Genomic DNA, 12635 nt, shown 5'->3' on the forward strand with positions numbered 1-12635 from the left:
GTAATAGATACAAGAGATTCGAGTGTGGAGTCCACATACTTCATAATTGCCCAGGAATCCAACCTGGTCCAGGTATAGAATCATAGAATCATAGATTGTTTACAGCGCAGAAGGAGGCCATTCAGCCTGTCAAGCCCGTGCCAGCTCTCTGCAATAGCACTTCAGCTAGTCCCACTCCTCCGCCCTTTCCCCATAGCTCTGGAAAATGTTTTTTATTTTAGGTACTTATCCAATTCCCTTTTGAAAGCCACGAATGTGTCTGCCTCCACCAGCCTCTCAGGCAGTGCATTCGAGATCCTAACCACTCGCTGCGTAAAAAAGTTTTTCATCATGTCGCCTTTGGTTGTTTTGCCAATCACCTTAAATCTGTGTCCTCTGGTTCTCGACCCTTCCGCCAATGGGAACAGTTTCTCTCTATCTACTCTGTCTAGAACCCTCATGATTTTGAACACCTCTATCAAATCTCCTCTCAACCTTCTAAACTCTAAGGAGAACAACCCCAGCTTCTCTAGTCTATCCATGTAACTGAAGTCCCTCAGCCCTGGAATCATTCTCGTAAATCTTTTCTGCATCCTCTCTAAGGCCTTCACATCCTTCCTAAAATGTGGTGCCCAGAATTGGACTCAATACTCTAGTTGAGGCCGAACCAGTGCTTTATAAAAGTTCATCATAACAAGGTTGGAGGAAGGTGGGATTTTGGGAGTTGCTAAAGGTTAGTTACTAAAAGGACAGTGGATTCAGCTGAATTAACACACAGATACAATATCTGCTTGAACGATTAAAAGAAAGGTTTTAGACATGGGCTGGCACAGGCAAGATACAGTGCTAAGGAGAGAACATATGCCAGTTGATATATAAATCTATTAAAATGTGCAATGAAAGGACAGCTCTCCAGGTTGAGAGGTACATCTTTGGTTATGGAACTTAGATCATTTCTTGCAGTCTATAGGCAAGAGTCTCAAGACCACAGGGGTGACTTTGCAAGGCTCTGCTTCCAAGTTGGAGCCTTAAAGACAGGAGAACGGCTCGGAGATATGGCCCATGCCCCATCTACAACAGACGCTACTCTGTGAATAAATTACACCTTGCACATTCAAACCTTTAGACAACTGTTATCTATGTAGAATAACAGGAACATAGGAACAGAAGTAGGCCATTTAGCCCCTCAAGCCTGTTCTGCCATTCAATGATTTGTGACCTAACTCCATATACCTACCTTTGCCCTAAATCTCTTAATACCTTTGGTTCACAAAAATCTATCAATCTCAGATATAAAATCAACAATTGACCTAGCATCAATTGCCCTTTGTGTGTAGAAGTGTTTCCTAATTTCTCTCCTGAAAGGTCTGGCTCTAATTTTTAGACTATTCCCCCTAGACCTGATTCCCCAACCTGCGGAAATAGTTTCTCTCTATCTACCCTATCTGTTCCCCTTAATGTCTTGAAAACTTCGATCAGATCACCCCTTAACCTTTTAAATTCTAGGGAATACAACCCTAGTTTGTGTAATCTTGCCTCATAATTCAACCCTTGAAGTCCGGGTATCATTCTGGTAAACCTACGTTGCACTCCCTCCAAGGTGTGGTGCCCAGAACTGCTCACAGTGCTCCAGGTGTGGTCTAACCAGGGCTTTGTACAGCTGCAGCATAACTTCTACCCCCTTGTATTCTAGTCCTCTAGATATAAAGGCCAGTATTCCATTAGCCTTTTTGATTATTTTCTGTACCTGTCCTAGACATTTTAATGATCGATGTACTTGGACCCCCAAGTCTCTCTGGACCTCCACTGGTTTTAGCTTTTCACCATTTAGAAAGTACCCTGTTCTGTCCTTTCTAGGTCCAAAGTGGATAACCTTGCATTTGCCTGCATTGAAATCCATTTGCCACAGTTTTGTCCATTCACTTAATCCATCAATATCTCATTATAATTTTATGTTTTCATCTACACTACCTGCAATACCGCCTATCTTTGTATCATCGGCAAATTTGGATATGTGGCTTTCTATCCCATAATAATACAGTGAATAGTTGAGGCCCCAACACAGATTACTGTGGACACCACTAGTCACATCCTGCAAAGACTGAGATCAATAGAATCTTGCACACTAAGAGAATCAAGGGATATGGGGATAGGGCAGGAAAGGCATGATCTTATTGAATGGCGGAGCAGGCTCGAGTGGCCGTTTCTTATGTTCTTATGTTGGTGGACAGTAATTTGAAACTCTACCCCTTTGTTGGATAGGAGTGTGTGAAATATCTGCGCTCCTCCAATGCAGGTCTCTTGCGCATCCCCAATTTTAATCACTCAACCATCGGCGGCCGTGCCTTCAGCTGCCTAGGCCCTAAGCTCTGGAATTCCCTCCCTAAACCTCTCCGCCTCTCGACCTCTCTCTCCTCCTTTAAGACGCTCCTTAAAACCTACCTTTCTGACCAAGCTTTTGGTCACCTGCCCTAATATCTCCTTATGCGGCTCAGTGTCAAATTGTGCCTGGTAACGCTCCTGTGAAGCGCCTTGGAACGTTTTACGATGTTAAAGGCGCTATAGAAATACAAGTTGTTGTTGTTGTTGTTTTTGAGTCCCTGTTGTCTCTGAATACAGGAAAACAAATGATGTGGCCATGTCATTCTGAGGTCCTTGCCATTTCATTGGCTAAGATAATGGACTATGGAGCTATTTTATTGAGTTAATCAAATTGCAATTTTTTTGTCAAAGTCGGGCCCATGTGCAAAAATGGATAGTGATGGTCATGAGGTGGAAGACTCAACGCAAGTAAAAGTTAAAAAAATTATAGAATCAATGTAAATACAGGTAAGATTAGAGTAAATTAGTTATTGATTAAGTAAAATTAAATTAGTCTTTAAAGTTATGAAGGAGTTTTGATAGGGTGAACTTAGAGAAGATAGGGGAACAGATAGGGTAGATAGAGAGAAACTATTTCCGTTGGTTGGGGATTCTAGGACTAGGGGGCAGAGTCTAAAAATTAGAACCAGACCTTTCAGGAGTGAAATTAAGAAACACTTCTACACAGAAAGGGTGGTAGAAGTTTGGAACTCTCTTCCACAAACGGCAATTGATGTTAAATCAATTGTTAATTTTAAATCGGAGATTGATAGCTTTCCATTAACCAAAGGTATTAAGGGATATGGGCCAAAGACGGGTAGATGGAGTTAGATCACAGATCAGCCGTGATCTCATTGAATGGCGGAACAGGCTCGAGGGGCTGAATGGCCTCCTCCTGTTCCTATGTTTCCACTTGTGGGGGAGACCAGAACGAAAGGCCATAAATATAAGACTGTCACCCATAAATCCACGAGGGAATTCAGGAGAAACCTCTTTACCCAGAGAGTGGTGAGAATGTGGAACTCGCTACCACAGGGAGTAGTTGGGGCAAGTAGCATAGATGCATTTAAGGGGAAGCACATCAGGGAGAAAGGTATCGAAGAATATGCTGATAGGGTTAGATGAAGAGGGGTAGGAGGAGGCTTGTGTGGAGTGTAGATGTCAGCATGGACCAGCTGGGCCGAATGGCCTGTTTCTGAGCCATAAATTCCATGTAATATGTAATTCTATGTAAAATAACAAAAATAAATTAAAATTCAAAAGAGCAAAGAGAATTGAAATGGAAAGTAACTGGGCAAGCATAATTATAATACGAGCTTGTTAAAAAATATTTATTTAAAATTCTGTCTTTAATAATTTTAGAAGCTTGGGGTTAATATTATATTAATAAGACCGGTAAGCCTGACATCGGTAGTGGGGAAAATGCTAGAGTCCATTATAAAAGATGTAATAGCAGTGCACTTGGAAAACAGTGACAGGATCGGACAAAGTCAACATGGATTTACAAAAGGTCAATCGTGCTTGACTAATCTACTGGAATTTTTTGAGGATGTAACTGGTAAAATAGATAAGGGAGAACCAGTGGATGTGGTGTATTTGGACTTTCAGAAGGCTTTCGATAAGCTCCCGCATAAGAGATTAGCGTGTAAAGTTAAGGCACATGGGATTGGGGGCAAGGTATTGACTTGGATAGAGAACTGGTTGGCAGACAGAAAGCAAAGAGTTGGAAGAAACGGGTCTTTTTCCAAGTGGCAGGCAGTGACTAGTGGGGTACCGCAGGGATCGGTCCTTGGACCCCAGCTATTCACAATATATATTAATGATCTAGACAAGGGAACTAGATGTAATATCTCCAAATTTGCAGATGACACTGTAGGGGGTGGCGGGTGGCACGTGCGCCCAGTCAGTTATGCCCCTGACTGTCTGTGAGCGGTTCAAATCGCTCCCACGCCCCTGGGTTCTAGACACCGGACTTAGGTACAGGCGGCGATACAGAAAAACTCGAGTAGACAAGTGATTTGGATGTGAGAAAAACCAGGATTTTATTAAAACAGAGAATAAAGCAGCCTTATGAGAAGCTACTAGTATAAAAATACAGGCAAATTACAAAATAACTATACTTATACAGGGAATGGGGAACACACGGCACATCGAGGGAAAAATAGCTATATTAACAATTCCCTTATCCTTATCCCACCCCTACACCTAACTAGATTAAGCTATGAGGGGCCAGAATTCATGCTCACCAATCCAAAGCAAAGCCAACTGTTAACGAATGCAGGTTTTGAGGTTTGGTTCTCTGTCCTCTTAGGTACCCTGTCTTCAGGGGGCGCAGTGCTGGAGCTGCTGCTGTGACACACCTTCTTCTCCTCCGCTGCTGTCGTCGACTCGTCGCGATGGGTTCTCCTCTTCTTCTCCCTCGGGCGGTCGTCGGCGGTAACGTTGTGCCTATAGGGCAGTTGGCAGTTTTTACTGCCTAGATTTTCCTACCCAAGCGTGAGAACGCCAGTATACTCGTCGTGGCGTGGACACCTGCGTTTTCGCAGTGTTCAACAAAGGTGTTTGTCTCACCAAGCGCGAGCTTATAACTGGACGCTTGGCCTCATCAATACGTTTTTCGCTGCCCTGCTCTGCTCTTATCGAGTTGTTACCGTCTTCTTCATCTCTTTTCGTCTCATCTCGTTCGGTTACTATACAAGTCATGGACTGCCTACTCACTTACGTCTCGCCCCTTTTTGCGGCCTGGGCGTCCTGGATGGCTATGGACTCGGGTCTCGTTCCCCTTCCCCGCAATTGGTTGCTGAAACTCTGCTACGGGGAGCAAGGAGAGAACCCGCCACGAGGCCAGGGCACGAGTACGAGCGGCGGCAGCCTAAGAGGCCGAAGCCACGAGAGCAGGAACAAGGGCAAGAGCAAGAGCAAGAGAGCAAGAGCCAAGAGCAAGATTGCTACCCGGGGCCTGCAGTTATACTCCTTTCGAATGGCCCTTATCTGCACACCAAATCAGGTTAGTCCATTGTTTCAATTTTGGCGGGCTGTTTTAAATGATTATAGCAATCTAAAATAACTGTTTTTAGATGGCCGTTTATCGCACCTAATGGCCTGTATTGTCATTAATGCCTTTCAATCGGCCTGTCCAGCCTCGATGGCTTCCTTAAGCTGTTTCCGATTATTTATGCGGACAACACAATGGCCTCAAGTATAGGCCGAACTGGTTTTGATCTGTCTACGATCTGGCGCAATGCAATTTCAATGTTTGCTGTCTGGTTTTCAAAACACAAAGTCCTTTTTCACAGAAACTGCATTTTAAGTTTCAATTTCCCAAAGCTGCTTGTGCTGCCACAGGGTCCAAGCTTTTAAAAAATCTTGCAGGCTTTTGGTCACGAGGTGCGGACGCCATCCTTTGGGTACCCTTTTTAAAATGTCCATGCAGGGTCCCTTTTATTAATAACCTTGGGGGAATGTGGGAATTTTGCGAATCTTACAACACAAAGCTGGGTGGGTGTATGTGCTGTGAGGAGGATGCCGAGAAACTCCAGGATGATTTGGACAGGTTGGGTGATTGGGCAGAAGCATGGCAGATGCAATATAATGTGGATAAATGTGAGATTATCCACTTTGGTGGCAAAAACAGGAAGGCAGATTATTATCTGAATGGCAATAGATTGGGAGAAGGGGAAGTGCAACGAGACCTGGGTGTCCTTGTGCACCAGTCGCTGAAGGTAAGCATGCAGGTGCAGCAGGCGGTTAAGAAGGCAAATGGTATGTTGGCCTTTGTAGCAAGAGGGTTTGAGTACAGGAACAAGGATGTCTTGCTCCAGTTGTACAGGGCCTTGGTGAGACCACATCTTGAGTATTGTGTGCAGTTTTGGTCGCCTTATCTGAGGAAGGATGTTCTTGCCATGGAAGGAGTTCAGCGAAGATTCACCAGGCTAATACCTGGAATGGCAGGAATGACATATGAGGAGAGATTGGGTCGATTGGGCTTGTACTCGCTGTAGTTTAGAGGGGATCTCATTGAAACTTATAAAATTCTGACAGGACTGGACAGACTAGATGCAGGAAGGATGTTTCCGATGGTCGGGGAGTCCAGAACCAGGGGTCACAGTCTAAGGATAACGGGTAAGCCATTTAGGACAGAAATGAGGAGGAGTTTCTTCACCCAGAGAGTGGTGAACCTGTGGAATTCTCTACCACAGAAGGCAGTAGAGGCCAATTCATTAAATATATTCAAGAAGGAGTTGGATATATTTCTTAAGGCTAAAGGGATCAAGGGATATGGGGAGATAGCAGGGACAGGGTACTGAATTTGGATGATCAGCTATGATCTCATTGAATGGCGGAGCAGGCTCGAGGGGCCGAATGGCCGACTCCTGATCCTATCTTCTATGTTTCTATGTTCCTATGTTCCTCATGAAAAGTAGCTTTATTACTGTAATTTCTTTTATTCATTCATGGGATGTGGGCGTTGCTGGCAAGGCCCATCCCTAATATTAGAGGTTGTCACACTAGGTGAGCTGAAAATTGAAAAACCAGGGAAGTGCACATTGTCCTGGATCTCTTGGCAGGGTAGGGCTTCAGAAAATGGCAGGAGTTTAAGATGATCAAAGGATAAGGTAGATAGCAAGAAACTATTTCCTCTGGTGGAGAGGAGTCCAGAACGAGGGGGCATAACCTTAAAAATTAGAGCTAGGAAGTTCAGGGGCGATGTTAGGAAGCATTTCTTCACGAAATCCGGAACATCCCCGCCCCCCCCCCGCCCTCCCCAGCAAAAAGCTGTTGAAGCTGGGAGTCAATAGAACATTTCAAAACTGAGATCGATAGATTTTGTTAAGGGATATGGAGCCAAGGCTGGTAGATGGAGTTAATTTACAGGTCAGCCATAATCTAACTGAATGGCCTACCCCTATTCCTATGTTTCTATAGGGGGTGATTTTGCCAATGGGAGCGCGTTGGAGGTGGGACTGCTGCTTGTCGAGTTTCAGTCCCGCATCCATCGATGTCTGGTCAACCCACGCTATTTTCCCTTGATTGACCTTGTTAAGGCCGCCCAGGCCAATTAAGGGAAAACCAGTGACAGAGAACGTCAGCGTATGATGTTTCATCTGTCAAAAATTTTTGACAGATAAATTGTCATCGTTTGATAGCTTTGAGAAGCTGTCAAACACTGACATTCTCTGTTGTTTGGTGAGTTCTTCTACTCAAGGCTCATCAAACCTATTTCCTGAACAGAAAGCAGATGGCTGTTGCATCGGAGAACGCAGCAGCCATTCTGTCATCTCTGCCGTGGAGATGTCGGCACCTCCGGATCCCCAACGATTGAAGCCTGCCTGAAGAAAGAAAAGTAAGGAAACTTTTCCTAACACTTTTCACTCACCTCACATACTTACCTCTCCGCACCCATCACTCACCTCCACAGCGCACTTTTCGACCCCTCTCACCCCCGCAGAACCACTGCTCGCCTCGCTGACCCTGGCGGGGTTTCCCAACGTCGGGAAGCCCACACTTCTGTTGGAAATAATGGGGATAATCCTCTTCCTGCCTCGAGGAAACGGGAACGGCGCGGATCGGGCACCCGCCTCCTGGGAAGATGGCATGGAGGCGGGTTGGGGGGCGGGATGGTCACCCGCCCCCAGATTCTGCCATTTTCCCAGCAGTCCTGCCTCCAAACCTGCCTCCCCAGGGCTGGCAAAATCGCCCCCTAAGTTCCTATGACAGATCTTGGAGCTCTGTTGACGTTGTCAACCTGCCCTTGCTTCCTGCTCATGTATTATTACATTGCCTGAGCCTTTCATTGTCCTACTGCCTTGAATTCCTCCATGTCACACATTATCCTATATACCATACGGGTGAGCAGTAGTGACAACAATATAACGATTTCTTTCCACCTGGGGTCGTTGGGCAGTTGTCCCACTAGCTCCTGTTGTGCAACACCACCCATCACTTAAACACTTTCCAGGTGTTGGACAGAGATTAACTTTATTAACAACATAAGCTGCAGCTCATTCCTCTAATTTGTGCTTATCGATTACCACACTTGGATAGAACATTCATTCAGTGGCACTAATTCGCACTTAATAACCAGGGTGGTTTTTTTTCAGTTTATAAATTCTCCTGTATTGCAATAAAGTAGAAATCCTTCAGAATTATGCACCGTGAGATTAGTCCTGGCCAAAATTAAATCAGTGACGTGTTGGCTTTGTTGCTACTTTTCAATTGTTCCAAAGGTTCTCCTGAAACTGTGGCACGAATCTGCAGCCCTCTTGGCCTCAGTATCTATTTGAGAAGCACATCACAGCAAAGCCAGATCCTGTTCTCATTCAACATCCATATAATTGCAAAAAAAAGTCAGAGAATAGCAATCAGGAGCGGAAACCTTGGTTGATTTTCTTTTATTCCTCTGTCTCTTTTTTGGCCTTGGAAAATGCAGCCATCCTCATACGAAAGCTGACATACTGGGCAAATACATCACGGACCGTTACATAAGAACATAAGAAATAAGAGCAGGAGTCGGCCATTCGGCCCCTCGAATCTGCTCCGCCATTCAATAAGATCATGGCTGATCATCGACCTCAACTCCACTTTCCCGCCCGATCTCCATATCCCTTGATTTCCCTAGAGCCCCAAAATCTATCGATCTCAGTCTTGAGTGTACTCAAAGGGCTGGATTTTATGAATGGAGACATGATGGAGGTGGGACTGCTGCTTGCTGGGTTTCAGTCCCGCCTCCATCAGCTTCTGGCCAACCAGCGGGATTTTCCCCTGATTGACCTTGTTAAGCCTGCCTGGCGGGCTCAGCAGGCCAATCAGGGGGAAGTCAATGTATGACGTGTCATCTGTCAAGAATTTTTGAAAGAAGATATGTCATCGTTTGCCAGCTCTGTGAAGCTGTCAAACACTGACATTCTGTGTAGTTTGATGAGTCCTTGGGGGAAAAATTCAGTATCGCCCCTTTTGGGGCACGATTATCGGCCGTGCGCAAAGTTTAGCGCCTGGCGCTAATTATCGCCTCCAACTGGAAACTTTGCTTTTATCGCCCCCGGAGTTAATTGGAGCGCTAAATCAGGCGCTACACACCTCTCTTAAGGCGCAAAGGCCGAGGAGCGAGGCGCTACCTCAGAGCGCCAGCGAAGCTCATTGAAACTTATAAAATTCTAACAGGACTGGACAGACTGGATGCAGGAAGGATGTTCCCGATGGCTGGGGAGTCCAGAACCAGGGGTCACAGTCTAAGGATAAGGGGTAAGCCATTTAAGACAGAGATGAGGAGGAATTTCTTCACCCAGAGAGTGGTGAACCTGTGGAATTCTCTACCACAGAAGGCAGTGGAGGCCAATTCATTAAATATATTCAAGAAGGAGTTGGATATATTTCTTAAGGCTAAAGGGATCAAGGGATATGGGGAGAAGGCAGTGACAGGGTACTGAATTTGGATGATCAGCCATGATCGCATTGAATGGCGGAGCAGGCTCGAGGGGCCGAATGGCCTACTCCTGCTCCTATCTTCTTTGTTTCTATGTTTCTATGTCAGTCAGCAATGGAACACAGACACAATGGCACCAGCCAGTTCTTAAAGCGGAGGGTTGATCTTGCTCTCCATCCACATACTACTCATTGCAGCCTTGAATCTAGGCCTGGAGAAACCTGTACATCCAATCTGCTGGAAAGAACAATGGAGAGACCCAGGGAAAGAACTCAGAGTGCAGCCCCCACAGTCTCTTCTAAATCAATACAAGGAAGGGCAAATCAAAATGAACCTGCAAAGTGCTGCTCGGTACCCAAAACTCCTTCACACAGCATTTAATATCTCCCGAAGTCTCTCTCTCTCTCTCAGAATGCGTGGTGCAAAAATGTCACCAATAAAAAAGGCAGGAAGCGGTCGCCTTTAAATAGCGCTCCCCCAGTCACTTCCTGACTGCAAAACGCTCCCCTCAACCTGTCATTGCTAGCGGCAGGCAGCGCCACATTTTCTGGTCTGGGGCGCTACTGGGGCATTGCACCTTCGACTGACGTCATGATCTGCGGGCGTAGGAGATCGTGGCGGTAGTGTTTAGCGCCACCGCAAAATGTCTAGTTAATTTTGCGAGCGGCACAAACATCGCTGCGCATGGGCGCCAGTTAATTTGCGCCCCATTAGCGCCCTCTTAAGGCGCTAACGGGAGGTGCAAACCAACTGAATTTTTCCCCCTTTGTGTTCAGGACTCATCAAACCTTTCTATTTTGCAGAAATCAGCTGGCTGTTGTGTCTGAGGATGCAACAGCCGGTCTGTGATCTCTACAATGGAGATGTCAGGGACTCCGGCTCAACAGCGGCTAAAGGCTGTAGGTAGAAACAAAGGTAAGTTAACATTTTCTAACACTTTACACTCACCTCACAGAATTACCACTCCACACTTGCACCCATCACTCACTTCTGCATCACACTTTCAGACCCCTGCGGCCCCCGAAGACATCCTACTCGCCTCCTACACCCCGGCAGGGTTCCCCAGGTCGGGAAGCCCACACTTCAGGACGAAAAATGGGGATAACCCTATTCTCTGCCTGTCAACTACCTGTTAATGGGCAGTTAATAAGCTTTAATCCCTTCCCGCCTCCAAGGAGACAGGACCCCGGGTGGGACAGCTTCCCGCCTCCTGGCAAGAAGGCCACCCGCCCCCAAATTCTGCCACTTTCCCAGCAGTCCCACCTCCATACCCGCCTCCTCTGGGCTGGTAAAATCCAGCCCAAAGACTCAGCATCCACAGCCCTCTGGGGCAGAGAATTCCAAAGATTCACAACCCTCTGAGTGAAGAAATTCCTCCTCATCTCAGTCTTAAATGGCCGACCCCTTATCCTGAGACTGTGACCCCTGGTTCCAGACTCTCCAGCCAGGGGGAAACAACCCCTCAGCATCTACCCTGTCAATCCCCTTCAGTTACTATGTTGGTACACCCACATCAGTCGTGTAATATTATACATGGTGGTCTGGAGATTCCGCTCGGCTACGCTGGGTTTTGGTTTTTGCCGCAGTTTGCCCGAAATTGGTCAAAATCAGCGCAAAAGATGGCGGAATTTTAAGCGCAAATGACGTCCAGCGCAACATGGGTTTCCGTGATCTTTTGCGTTCGTTTGAAATACATCCTGCTGGAAGCCGGCCCCGCCCACTAAACTGGCCATGCCCCCCGATTGAATTAAACCCCACGGCGAGTTTCCGCTAATTGTGCCTGTTTGCGGACCTTCGAGGAGACGCTAACAGCTGGTTCTTTTGGGTGTAGGGACACCAACAGGAACGCGTTAAAAACTTTTGAATATAACTATTTTTGAAGAAACTGACTGCTGCACACCATTGTAACAAACAAATTGTATTGTATAGCTTATTAAAGTCATGTTCACTTATATAAAATCGGGTTACTCACAGGTGGTGGACTAGACACTCTGATTAAAAGTGCGTATTTTTTTTGGTGATAAACCCATTTTCAGCTGCATTGATAAAACTGCACCAAGTTACCATTCTTAAATATATCAAGGAATATTTTAAAGCAACATTTTTTTGAACGAAATTATGTTCTAAAGCGCTGCCCGGTTGTGCAGGTTCGTGGCAGGTTTTACGTTCGGTGATATTCAACTAAGCTTGAGCGGAAACTTGAGAGAAAAAAAAAAACACACGTCTGAAAACAACGCAGTTTTGGACGCAATTTGCGCCCAGATCGCCGACTGCGCCCAAAGTGGAAACTCTCCCGCAAGCACGTCTATCTATGAGTGACTGAGAAGCATGCCTAGGATGCTGTATCTGACCTCACCATCCTCGGCCTCTTACACTGTTCCAATGAAGCTCAACGTAAGCTCGAGGAACAGCACCTCATCTTTCGATTAGGCACTTTACAGCCTTCTGGACTCAACATTGAGTTCAACAATTTCAGACCATAACCTTTGCCCCTATCTTTTTTTTCATCATTTTCTCTCTCCCTCACATGGCAGCTGTCTTTCATTCTGCCATTCCCATTTACACTTCATCTAGAGCCATCTTTTGTTTCTTAACATGTCCCATTACCATCTCTTTTTGCCTCGCACCATCATCCCTTTTGTCTCTTAATCTCTCCTGCCTTCCATCCTATCACAGACCTTCCCTTTTGTTCTTTCCTCCCTCCCCCCTTTCCCTGCCCCTGCACTTGCTTAAAAACCTGTTCCATCTCCAGCTTTTTCCAGTTCTGACGAAGGGTCATCGACCTGAAACGTTAACTCTGTTTCTCTCTCCACAGATGCTGCCTGATCTGCTGTGTATTTCCAGCATTTTCTGTTTTTATTTCAGATATCCA

Source organism: Somniosus microcephalus, chromosome 10, assembly GCF_052327205.1.
Source record: "Somniosus microcephalus isolate GS21.2 chromosome 10, FLI_Smic_1.0, whole genome shotgun sequence".
Taxonomy (NCBI): Eukaryota; Metazoa; Chordata; class Chondrichthyes; order Squaliformes; family Somniosidae; genus Somniosus; species Somniosus microcephalus.